Below are 13161 nucleotides of genomic sequence, written 5' to 3' on the forward strand. Positions count from 1 at the left end.
GTGATTTCATTGTGATGCAGAAGGAATGGGGTAAAGCTTAAATGGCACCAGATGGAAAAGCAGAGCTGGGTTTCTCCAGCAGCCCTCAGCTTTCAAAACAGAGGCGTTGATTTTTGGCTGTGGGATGCTCCTTGACACATGGTTAATCCCTACCATGTAAAAGAACTGAGTAATACAGGATGACCATATGAATTGATGGCAGAGCTTCCATGGTACTCTTGAATTTCCAGAACTTTCATGTAGAGTTCCAGCTTTTCAGATGTTTTAGATGTAGTTTATTTGCCAGTTTCTGTCTCTCTACGCTGCCTGGCTAAAGATGATAGCATGAAGTGTCAAAATGTTTCTATGTACATTAGAACATACATTTTTCTGAATGCATATAAATAGAGAAAAGACACCTGCTGAGTGAAGGGCAAGCAGAGGGCTGTGTGGAAGATACAAGGAATGGAGCTACATGAAAATTTAGTCTTGTTTCATAGAATATTTTTTGTTTCAATATGTTATTTCGTCCAAAATCTGTCTGCAACATTAAATTTTAAGCAGAGTGGAAATTCCAATAAAGTTTATTTTGAGGAAGCTTCCAATATTTTGTTTCATTATGTTCTTGAAACAATGCACACTTGGTCAGTCAAAGAACACGAGACAGCACATGACAGGCTAAACAAAGTGCTAGGAATTAAGCAAAATTAAACATCTCATTTTCTTTAGATATGTTTTGGAAATCTTACAGTACAAAACATTGCCAAAATTGACCTAGTCCTGTAATGAAACAGAATAGCATTTTTTGGCAAAATAATTTTTTATGAAAAACTTCTAGTGAAGTGTAACTGCGAAGGAGAATGGAAAAATGGGTTGTATGGTGGTGTGGTCAGGAGGCAGTTGGTGTGTGAAACAGCACCTAGGGAGATGGAGATAGGATTAGGCAGTATTAGAGATAAGGTTATTGTGTAGACTGGGTCACAAGGGACTGGGCCTAAAGTACGGTCAGATGTAGGAGGAGGTCAGAATTGGTCTTTATAATACAGATTTGTGAAGCCAATGTTTTATACCTCCGGCTAGCTTACATGCAGGAAAACGCTAACTACTCACACTACTTACACAGGCAAATCTGAACTGCAGTGCTGAAGAAAGAGGTTCAAATTCTGCTGATAATCTGGAGTGGAGGCCATCATGTGAGCACAGGGTTTATCTGTCCATCGTTCTGTTTAGCACACTCATCTGCATGCTCCATTCTTCCATAGTTGCTGATTAACTTTCATGATGTTTCTGAGAGGTAGGTCATTCAGGACCATATCCCTGCTTTTCAGCTGGGGAAGCAGTGTCTTGGAGAGCTGCAATGACTTGCTGAAGTCTACGAGAAGATTCGTGTTGAGGCTGGAATTAGACTTCGAGACATTTTGGCTGCATTTTAAGGGGTCGGTACACTGTACTTTGCTGCCACATGTTGTAAGCACAGAGCCAGTGACTAGGAGTCATAACACGTGTATGGGTCCTTAGGCTGTGTTTGGGGCATGTGTGCCTGGTGGTTGGGGAGAGATGTGATCTAGGCGTAGAATGGTTCCCAGAAACTCTGCTCCCAAGAGTGGGCTCAGAGAAAGGATGGGCACAGAGACAGACCTGGGAGAGCAAGATCTACAGCATAGACCTGGCTGGAGAGAATTGGGTGTGGGACACAGGCTTAGTTTGCCAAGGGCAGAAGGAACTGGGAGGCTGGATACACAAAGCAGATGAAGTGTGTGTGGAGTTATAGATCCTGTCTTTATGCATCACATTGATCTCATTCAGTGTGTTATACTTAGCATTTCATTTATATAATGTCAGGGTGTTACACAGGTTTGTTTATTTTTAACTCATGGATGACTGGCAGTTTCAGTTTGGATGCTGTCTGGTAATGAAGTGGGAGAAATTTGTCCGGGTCTGGCAAGAGATCTTTGTCAAAGGATCTCTGGAAATTGAGAGAAATGCATTTTCTTGACTATTTGTATTACATTGTCACTTGGGAGCTGAGTCCAACACCCTCTCACAGACACACTATGCAGGGGGTGGTGAAAGCACTGACCACCATTTGTGTGCATTGGTAAATGGTTGTGTCATTTTGTGATACATTTCATTTAGGAATTTAGGTAGGAAAAAGGAAAGGGGCCAAGGTGCATTCTGCGTTGTGCAGTAGGAGTCTGGTGCAAAACCAGCCACCTAGTGAAGTACATTACCTGACCAGAGGAGCTTGGGACTAGAAGCTGTCTCATAATCATACAGTTATGCCTGACCTCGCTACTGGTGGCCACTCACGGACTTGCTATTTGTGCTGTGTTTCCCATTGTAGACAGTGTTTGTGTGAAATCAGTTTGGGGATCTAGCAAAGGATCCCCTGGTGTAAACAGAGTGCTGAATCAATAGAGACCAACACCTGCCAAAGATCCATCTCTTACCGACACCTCTGGATGCCCCTTTCTTGATGTACCACCACCAGATTCTCCAAAGGCAGTCACGTTTCTTGCTATACTGAAGAATGGAACAAAGGACTAAGGGTTTCCTCCCTGCAGGTTTACATGCAGCATCCTGCATCCAGCTCTAGGGCCTACTGAACCCCAGTGGTGCTAGGCTGCACAAGTTGCTTTAGAAGTGACCCTATTTGCCATGATAGGTTTACAGTGCTCACTGCTGGCTTGTCACCAGACATTGATTTCCATTTCCCATTGCTCTGAACTCTTGCATGGCTCACACACAGTGAGCCCAGTCTATCTGCTATGAACTGTCAGGGTTGTCTGCTGGAGTGAATGTCTTCAGCTTCCAAGACCTGCCACTGTCAAAATATTTGGCAAAGCTGTGTTGTAAATGGATTTATGCTTCTGTCTATCCCTATCTCTTGACCAGGTTGCTCACACCTTCTGTTCTGCACACGTCTGTTCCCCTTCAGCCCGGTACTGTCTGTCCATCTCCTTCTCTTTCTATGCATCTAATGGAGGTTGGTAATCCCGTTAGGTGCTTGCAGCAGGCGCTGCCGAATTTGCTTGCAAACGCCTGTGCCAGGTCGAGTGTCATTGCCAGCAGCGCTCTTGGCGGGATGAAGGTTGCATTAGTGAACAGTAATTGAAATGCAAAATAACATTTTGATCGAGCGAGCAGGCTGTTTATTTATCAGATCAATAGCCAAAATGCCCCATCTGGAGAAGTCAGCGTGATAATAAGTGATAGCATTCCAAGGGCAAAGGGAACAAGCGCAGCGGGGAGGACATGCCGGCAGGGTGGGCTGGTCTGGGTCACACTGGGCCGTCGGTTGCTGGAACTTGCTTCTTTTTGGGTCTCTTCTTTGAAGAGGGCAGTCCCCCTCCTAGTAACGTCTGCGAAGGGTTGCAGACCTCTGGACAGAGAACAAACAGTTCTTAAATACGAGATCAGACAGAGTGCAGACGTGTGTAAAATCATGTGAGATCTTTTCCTTCTCATGCTCTGGTAGACACAGGGCTGTGACTGAAGGTGCAGACCGCCGATGATGTAGCTCAGTTAGGCAGTGTTTTTTTGATTGTTTTTGCTTTAGTGCATTGTGTTTGCTATAAAGATCTGAACACTCAGGGTGATGATCTGGAAATATGAAGTCATAGTTTGGCTTGTATAGCAAAGCTGCTGGAATGGTATCTAGGTACATCCACATAATGAGGAAAGGGGAGATGTGGGAGGGTGTGTGTGAGGAAGGGGTTCGTGTATATTTGCATGATAAAGGTATTATATGTATACATACGTGCTATACGCAGATACCGTACAGAATAAAGCTATGTAACATTTAAGCCTTGCTCAGAAAGGTGCTATATGAAAGTGTAGAAGCAGCTTTATAGCTTCTTTGTGGGTGCCTGACTGCCTGTCTGTCTGTTGGCTTCTGCTTGTCCATTAGTAGGGACGCTAAAGACAGGGAACAGGAAGTGAAACTGAGGTTGAAGACCTTGCAAGCTTGTGGTTTTTTCTTTCATGTCCTAAAATAATAACAGGGAAAAGTGAAGACTTCCTGGGATAAGGAGATAATCTATTCACCATGACGGAAAGGAATATTTTTGTGGGTTTTTTTGTAATCACATGTAGTTAAATTTTCAAACAGCGATGCCAATTTGGGAGGAAAATTGAGGTAATTTAAAAGTATTTTGCTTTAGCATTTGTTTGGGCTGGGTTGTTTGGGATTTTTTATCTAGAGAAATGAATGTGCAAGTTGTGCAGAGTGTTGGGGAAAATGATGTGCTTGTTCTGTTACACAGTTTCTGTCTAAAAGTGGTTTGTTGGCCATGGTCTCCTCTTCATCTCTTAGTTCAGGCAAGTAAGAAAGCAGGACACCGTGGGGCCTCAGGTAGGGCTGGGCTTGAGTGCACTGGATGCTGCTTTGTCAGTCAAAGGAAATGGGGACAAACAGTCTGGAAGCTGGATGAATAAAGTGGATTTAGAACGAGTCATTAGGGTTTGAAGCTGGAATTTGGGTCAGCTACAACTGGCTACTTAATATATGCAGTGTGTGGTAACAAATCTGCTAAATACCTACCAAAGGTGGGGTTTTAAAGACTCAGCAAAACTGAACCTTGAGGTTATCTTAAATAGGTAGCTAAAGATAATCCTGTATATTACAGCGGTCCAAGGTGTGCAGAAGGAAACTGGGTGTTTCCATGTATCACCTATTCTCCTCAAACCTCTGGTGTTCATCAGTTTGAGAGGAGCCAGGTCTACAGTTACCTCTGTCATGTACTCCCTTTCTCTGCTTGTTCAAGTGCTCACCTTCACTGTGTAGCACAGGTTTCTTGTCTGTCCTTGACCCTGTGCAGTTCTCTTCTTGTGCCTCCATCCTCACTGACAGCCCAACTCACCCGCACTTCCACACTTTTCCAGTGGTTCTGGGACATCTCCCCTATGCCGTGCTTGCTCTCACGCTGTTATCTTGGTTTGCTACTGTATCATTTTAGAAATGCTTTCTGGAGAGTCAGGGATAAAATGATTTTAAACTGAAAAGCACTAATTGACCATTGTTATTTTCCATGCTGTAATTTACATGGAACTAATTTCAGTCAGTTTTTCAGGATCTGTCTGATTTTGAGTAATGTTTCTAATGATGAGGCACTTTAAATTATAGATTTCTCTGAGAGCTACAGGTGGAATCCAGGCAAAGCCCATCTATTTTGTCTGAATTGTCTTAGCAAGGGTGGGAGAAAGAGGCAGATTCCACTACAACTCTAAGTTTTGAAGTGTAAGAAACAGAAATCCTCCAAAAAAAATTAACAGGTCAAACTCGGAGAATCCCTAAATGCATTCAGGTTGGAGAATGCACAAGTTCAGATTTTGTCTGAATAAGCCTAGAGTCCCCTTTCAGTCAACAAGTATTCATAAAGAAACGTTAATTCTTAAGTCTCTTTTCACATTTGTTTCTAGGATGATGTCCTTGATTTGTAGGTATCTCCCATCCTAACTCCTTCCTCAAACACTTAGAGGAATTAAGCAATACCTCTGGGTCTCTCTTTTTTCCTGCCATTGTTCATCATGATTTGTAGGCAAGGTTGAAGGGAGGGGTGCCTTCAATGGATATCTTGAAATGCAAGGAAGTGCGGGCTGAAGAACTTGCACTGGTGATAATTTTCTCTCAGAAATACTAAGAGGGTACTGAGTGAAAGAAAAGGTCTGTGTGAGATGAGACGAGGGATCAGGCTGGGATGCAAAAATAAATGTGATATGAATGGCAGTGGTGCAGGTTTTCCTTTCCTTGCCCAGCTGAAAAGGTGGAAGCAAAATTCTGACATACAAGTGTTTGAAGTGTGCTTTACTGAATGTGTTGTTGTATGGGTCTCATTCACAAGTGTCTGAAGGACACTGAAAGTACTAAGAGAGATATAGATTATAAATGCCCTAGATAGGCAGAGTACAAAGAAAGACATTCAAGAAGAAATGAAGGTCTAGCTGAGCATTTCAACAGGGATTGAGTTGCAGCTTTGCTGCATGCAGGCAAAATTGTTGAACTGGTGTGAACAGTCTTCCAGATGTAGAAATAGTGGGAGGAAAAAGGTACAGACAGCCTGGAAACGTGAAACACAGAATGATAACATGGCAGGGGGAAAGGGTGGTGGTAGAATTTGGAGAAATAGTGAACAGTAAGTCAATCCTGATCCTTGTTTTGCTGTGATATCAACAGTAAGTATAAGCAGGATGCATTAGCTCAAGTGCTAAAGCAATTCACTCTGGAGGGAGTGCAATTAGTACACCAGAGGGCAAGGTACCTTCAAAAGGCAATGTGTTAATAAGAGAGTGAACTGATAATATATGTCACACCTCCAGATTAATTGTCACTTCATCTGTGTAATACTTCTTAGCATTTACTAACAAGAGTGTCGTCCTAAGGGTGAAGAGAAATTACAAGAATGAGGAGAGGTTTGAAGGCTAGTGGGAAATCCATAATGTCTTCTGCCCATGAGAAGCCTTTTTTATTTATTAAGCAGCCTCCAGACAGTTTGCTGTGGCAGCTTTCATCAGCGTGAGCTAACTTGGGCTAGAGAAGATCTACTGATATGTAACTGGGCTCTGGTTATGCAATGGGTCAAAGGGATAAAATTTCTCCTGGGCATTAGATGAGCAAATACTATTTGTGTAAGAGCCAGAATATGAGCACTTGCTGTCTCCATCTCCTTAGCTTGCAGAAGAGCCTAGCTTGGGCCTCCGTCTCCCCTACTGTGCAAGGAATGTATTCGTCCCGTCTACATGGCAGAACTGGTCTCATCCAGTGACACACTTCAGTAGGTCTGATGAGACCCAGTTCTCTTCAGGAATACCAGGGGAACTGACCCCTGGAGACAGGTCTCTCGATAGGCTCTTGCAGCTGGGGAGCTCTGGGACTTTGCTGGCTGCCTTACATATTTTCATTTTAGCTTCTGCAGCCTCCTGACTCAAAAGTTCCTCCCTGACCCACCGTCAAATTATAAAGCAAATAAAAAAAATTCTATACCTCTCTTCAGAGTGAAGGGCAGGCCAAGTGTGATGCATTTTTACAAAATAAGCCAGGTCCAGATGCCAAGCAAAGCCAAAAGCAACAGAAAAATATTTTAATTTGAATTAGGATGGTGTGGCTGTAAAATGCTGACGGTTGGACCTTGTTAGAACCTGGCAGTCCAGGTTTGTGAACTACAGGTTGGTATGGAGTAGAAGTCACACAATGCTTTCCATCCAAATTAGAGAGTAAGCTCATCAGCCTTTTGCTAAGTTATGGTTTATGTTTCTTCCAAAGACAAGTATGTAGTATTTGTGTGGGTGTATTATGGACAAATGCCTTGCAAACAGGCTGTCTGTTGTTTGCCATACTCTACAGAATGGAAGCATAACCCACCCAAGCCAAAGGGATCTTCCACTAGCAAACATGACAGAAGTCTTAGAAATCATATCTACACTCCATAGAAAAATATTTAGATTGATCTGAGGTTCTAACTCTCTTGTCCTTTATAGCAATGCAAAATGGTGTGATTTAAACAAAAAACCTCTAAAGCCACTGGTAACATGGTGATTTATGTTTATGATCATGCCCATCACCCATGTACTATCCAAGCTCTTGCTTACCCACAGAGAGAAATGAAGTTTTCCCTGGGAACAGGATATGTTCCTGTACGATAGAATAAGCCCAGAACAGCTTCCTCGACTGTGGCAGGTATGGCTGAGTTATCCACAGTTATCCACTGTAGCAGAGTAAAGTCGCACATTGGCAGGTCCCATTATTCTTGGACTGTTGTGTGGAGAAGAGCTGTGAGTAAAGATGAGTCTCTAGATGATATCTCTTCTCATTTGAAGTCCATATTGAGTAGAAAAGGTGTGCTGACCCCTTGCCTCCCCATTATCATGGTGGGTGTCCTCGAATCAGAGAGTCGGGGTTGGGAGCATGTGTGTGAGCTGTCCATGGTAAGAGCAGATCACCCGACAGGTGTGGGCATCTCAGCTCCATGACATTAACTCTTTGCATATGTGACCTAAAATTACACTGGCTGTTATTGCAGCTGTCACTTCTAGCCTGCCACTTGGAAAACATTATTTATTTCTGTCTCCTATAGCTAAAAAAAACTACCTGACAAAATTTGGCTTGTTACTGGAGTTGCAGCCAGTGTTTGAGAAGCTGATATATATTGTTTGTCAGCCAACTGTGGGTTGCAAAGCTCTCTCATGGCCCACAATGGACACGAAGGCTGTGTTGCCCAAATGGCATCATGGCATGATATGCACATCTCATTTACATATGCAATGCAGGTTTATGTCATCAGGGCTAACAAATACTGATAGCAAAAATAGGCCTGTACCAGAGAAGAGGTTGGATGTTTTGTCTCTGTTAAAATCATTGGTGTTTCTGCAGATTAAAGCTCCTTTAGTCTTTCATGGTTGATTTAAAAATGTCTGTGCAATCCAAAGTATGCTTTTGTCACAAGCTGAGGCCTCAAGCGAGCAGGTTTATAATGGCAGTATTCTCAGGTTTTGTCAGTAAAGCTTGAATCTGCACTGAGGACTCCCTGTTCAGGGACTTCAGGAGAAAAGTGCAGTTCCACAAGCACAGCCATAGGGCACCTAGAAGTTACAAGCTGTACAGGCATCTCACCTGCAGGGATTTTCAATTTTATGGTAGATCTTAGAGGACTTTAAAAAAAATAAAGATTTCATTCTGTCTGGAATCCACCTCCAGCTGTGAGAACCACCCAAAAAAGCCCATTTCTGACCTTTTACATTCCTCCTTGTGCCCAGAATAGAGAAGTTTTGCCTGAGGAGGGCCTGAGTGTTCTCTCACTCTCCCATTCCCTCAGCTGATAGTAGTCCTACAGCTATATTTCAACATTCATTTTAATGACAATTTCACTCTTACCATTGGAAATCTCCAATGTGTTGTGTTGGTGAGTGTGTGATTTTATCAGAAAACACTGGTGAAGGGACTGGCCTACATGGCAGAACTTCTGATGCCCATTCCTTACCTTCCTCCAGGAAACTGAAGAATGGCACTGAGCTATTGTTGCCTTTCCTATTGAAGATCATGTAACGAGGATCAGCCACTAGAGAAGCTCAGCAGCGTTGCCTCTAAACTTTCTGTGATCCAGTTTGGAATAGGGACTGCTAAATGGAGAAGGTACAGGGTCAAATACTTGGGTTTGCCTCAGCACTTATATGCTCTGGTGAAATTAAGTTACTGAATTGTGGATGCCTTTAGCCAAGAGAGAATTCTTCCGGTGGGGAAAAGTTACCGTGTGTTACAGAGCCAGATATTGTTCTGTCTGTCTTGCTAAGCAGGTATGAGTGTTTTCTCTTGAGTCAGGTGAAGGCTTGTAGATCGAGAGTACTGAATTCCCATAATTTTCATATCCAGAAGTGGGGCAAAGAGGTGAACATAGCTATAAATTACTATTTCTGGCAAAAATAACCTCAAACGGTGTGCAATAAAATAGCCTTATCTGCATGGATCCCAAATTTGTAATCCTTGAAGTTTAAGAGAAAAAATAATGGGGGCAATATTTACTGCCTTGATTTTATAACACTAATCTTTTGTCCCTTTCTGGTCCTGTCCATCTATCAGTCTTTCCCTCTCGTATTATTGCTGTTGCTCTCAAGAGAGCATTAAACTCATAAGCAGTCCAGCCATTATAGAGAAATAGCAAAAGCTGAAAGGCTACAGAAGAATTGAAGAAACTTGCAATGTTAACACCACACCACTGCCTGAGGGAGATAATGCTAATGGAGAAAATCCTGAAGTGCAATCTCGACTTGGTCTAAACGTGTTTATTTACATCCAGAATCACTGAGATCAGAGCTTGCTTGTCTGAGGGCAGTTACAGGCACGTAAAGGCTAACAACATTGTTAGCGATAAACAGCAGTGGGTTTATGAAACAGGAGTACAGCAGACAATAACCTTTCTTCATACAATTAGATAATTAGTGGGGAAAAGGGAATGCAGTGGATAGACTGTCTCTGGACCATGCATGGGCTTTTGACACAAAGCTGTGCAAGATCTTATTAGGGAAATTAGACCAAATTGGTTTTGGTACAAATCTTGTGAAATGAATCATGGATTAGCTGACGGAGTGTAAACAGAAGGGTTAGAGACATTCTTTATCCTTCTGCAAAGGTGGTGTCCAAAAGGGCAGTGTTTTGGTTTTAAATATTAATTAGCGACCTGGAGGAAAATGTAAAAGGAATAGTTCTCAAATTTACAGTTGACACAACTGAAAGATACTTGAAAAAAAATCAGAGTAGAAAAAAAAGAGCTAGACTGAAAAAAATGAGCATTATTAACAGGCTTTGGTAAAACAAGGGCAATTAGCAGTGTGTGGTTTAAAGATGATACTGGATCTACTTTGGAACAAGGAGACTCTCCAAATTTCATGTTGTGCAGAGCACGGTGGCAAAAGCAGCTTATGTTCAGAGAGGTCCCAGTGAGACAGCGGCTATCAAATGATGTGAGCTGATGTGCAGCCTGATGTCTGGCAAAGCTACTGCTCAGTTGGTCCATATGTCTGCCTGGCTGCGTACTTTCCAGAGTGACTCTCCCCTGTAGTGCTGTGGCATCGCACTGTGCGATTTGGGGCACCTTGCTGCAAGAGAAACCCAGGCAAGTTGGAACAAATCCAGAGAAGGGCCACAAAGATGCTAAAGGGATTAGAGGGAATGACCTATGATGAGGAAAGGTGAAAAGAACGAAATGTTTAGAACCTCTAAGCCTGTTACATGGGCACAGAAATAGTAACGGAGTTTCCTGTGCCAGCACGGAGGAGAGTTGGATCAAGTCTCTCTCCTTTTACATTCCTATTAAGGTAACTAGAGCTGAGCAAAATGACTGTTCATCACTTTGAACTCTTTGCAAAAAACATTTAGTTGTTCTTCTAGAAGTTCAAGATGTTGTATTTCATTGCCAGGGGACACTCTGAGTCATTTTAAAAATCACCACGGGATCTCCATGAGACTTGCAGAAAGTCAGAGCTGGTGAAGCTTAACTCAGTGTGTGCTGCCCAGCAATAATCAACTATGCAAGTTGTTCCAGAGGCCAGAAAAGAAAAACACAAGCTCTGGAATGGCCGGAGTCACCTTAGCTATGATCTTTGATCTCTCTTGGTGTTAAGGACTTTTGCCTCTAAAGCACACGTTCACATCTAACCAGAACTCACTATGTGTTACTGTCTCCTGGAAGGTAACTGGAGCATCCTCAGGTGTAAGGATGTAGGGGGTTCATTGCTATCTTTGATTCGCCATCAGACAGTCACTGTTTGCCTGCCCTGGGGAGGAAGGTTCTTTAATTGAGGTTGTGAGTTGAGAAGTGAGTTGGTCCTAGGAGAGTCATCTTCCTCCTTTTTTTTTCTTTTCCTTTTTTTTCAGTGAAGGGAGATACGTCAGTGGGTCCTCTTGAGGTCCTCTGTGAATTTTGGGCTTTTTAAGAGACAGAAGCTGGGATTTGAACTCTGCTGACTGAATCTGACAGTACAGCTCACCTCCTTGTCATGCCTTTTTCGTAGCGTTGTCCTTTGTCTGCCCTTAACATTACAACTCCAACTCCAGCTCCTCTTACTGTGGAGTTCCTCTAGTGCAAAACAGTGTTTTAGGGTGGTTTTGCCTTCTATTTTGACCCTAATCCCATGTTATTGTGCCCAATGATCTTCAGCTTTCTTACTACAAATGCACTTCTCAGGTTCCAGAATCTGGCCAGCACAGCAGCTTTCAGCTTCGCTGTGAGATGCTAAGATCTGGTCTCAGCTAGCAAAGCTTCATCTTCCTCCACACAGTCAGCTGGCATTACACCAGGAGATCTGCTATCTGTCTAGGTGCCCTGCGGGATTAAAGATGAATGCAACTGCAGCAATTATTTCTGTAACTGCTTCATGGCCTCTAGTCCAGTGTGACCCTCTGGGCAAAGCATGGGCATTCATCAGCTCATCATGCTGTCTCTGAGAGGGACCAAACTCTGGATTCCTCTCAAGTAGCACCAGGCAAAGCAGCCGAGGAACGTGAGATGCCTGCCCATGCTCTCAAGGTCAACAGTCTCGCCAAATAACAAACTTGGCTGATCGATCCCAGAGATGGAGGTCAAACATCGAGGATGAAACAGAGAAGGGAAAATTAGGAGATACATGGGTCAAATGAGATCATAAGGATGCAGGACTGTGAAGTTGCTGCATATCAACCGTGTACATTCATATCAACAGACACACAGATGTGATGCATATACATGTGCACTCCAGCCTTGCTGTATCACAGAATGTTTTGTCCTGTCCCCTGGTGGGTTTGACCTCTTGGCAGAAGGAGTTGCCACAAATACCAGGTAAATAGGCTGAAACTGAAATAGAAATCATCCCACATGATCGTGGTATGGTAACTTTAAACCAGCAGAGCTTCCAAGAAGAAAAGTCAAGCATCCCCAGTCAGTCAGAATTCTTTGGACATATCATCAGGAAAATGCATGTAGTTAGGTTTTCTTAAAAGCCTTTGACAAATTATCTTGCTGAAGGAAAAATTTAACCTCTCAGGATAATATATGATCAATTAAAAAGTGTCTGAGGCAGAAAAGAAAGGGTAGACATACCCTACCCAGAAAAGAAGAAGTTAATTTTCAGAATGATAAAGGTTAACACGAATCACCCACAAAGATCAGTGTTGTGGTGTTTGATCCCCGTGTTAATAATCAGGGAAGTGGGTGAACAATAAGAGTCTGCAGAAGACGTGAAAATTATCAAGGAAGACTGAAAAACTCTGGAGGGTCCTAATGAGGCTGGGTGCATGGACAGCACAGTGGTAGATGAAATACACTGTTGGCTACTGCAAAACATTGCACACCAGAAGGCATTAATTTGATTTTTCATACATCTTAATGGATTCTAAATTAACTGTAGCAACTCGGGAAAAGATCTGAGGATTGCAGGAAGTAGTTGCTGGTATTCTCTGTTGAAGAAATGGTAACAATTTAGATTTTAATGTAAAGAGAAAAAAAGCAAACAATGTAAGTAGTTATATAATAGGTAGGCTGAAAATAACATTGAAAATATGGTAACGTCAGTAGGTAATTGATGGCGTGCCTTTGTCTTGACTGCTGTCCAGACCTTCAGCTGGAGAAGTGATGGAGCAGTGCCAGTTTCATGCTGCTGAGGAGCTGGCTCATTGAACTCTGTTCTGGACTGAACAGAAATAGCCAGGCTAGAGGA

The 13161-nt window shown here is 42.8% G+C and overlaps 1 protein-coding gene across 6 annotated transcripts in view; it reads left to right on the forward strand.

Moving 5' to 3' along the window:
- The window catches only part of ESRRB (estrogen related receptor beta), a 133747-nt gene that overhangs the window by 74788 nt on the left and 45798 nt on the right, over positions 1-13161 (forward strand). Inside the window, exon 2 of one of the 6 annotated variants that reach the window (XM_068398542.1) lies at positions 8965-9106. The exons of the other annotated variants lie outside the window; for them this stretch is intronic. The gene's annotated coding sequence lies outside the window, so the exon portion shown is untranslated. The remainder of the gene's footprint in view (positions 1-8964; positions 9107-13161) is intronic. 6 annotated transcript variants of the gene reach the window in all.

The sequence above is a fragment of the Nyctibius grandis genome, chromosome 4, assembly GCF_013368605.1.
Source record: "Nyctibius grandis isolate bNycGra1 chromosome 4, bNycGra1.pri, whole genome shotgun sequence".
Lineage (NCBI taxonomy): Eukaryota > Metazoa > Chordata > Aves > Nyctibiiformes > Nyctibiidae > Nyctibius > Nyctibius grandis.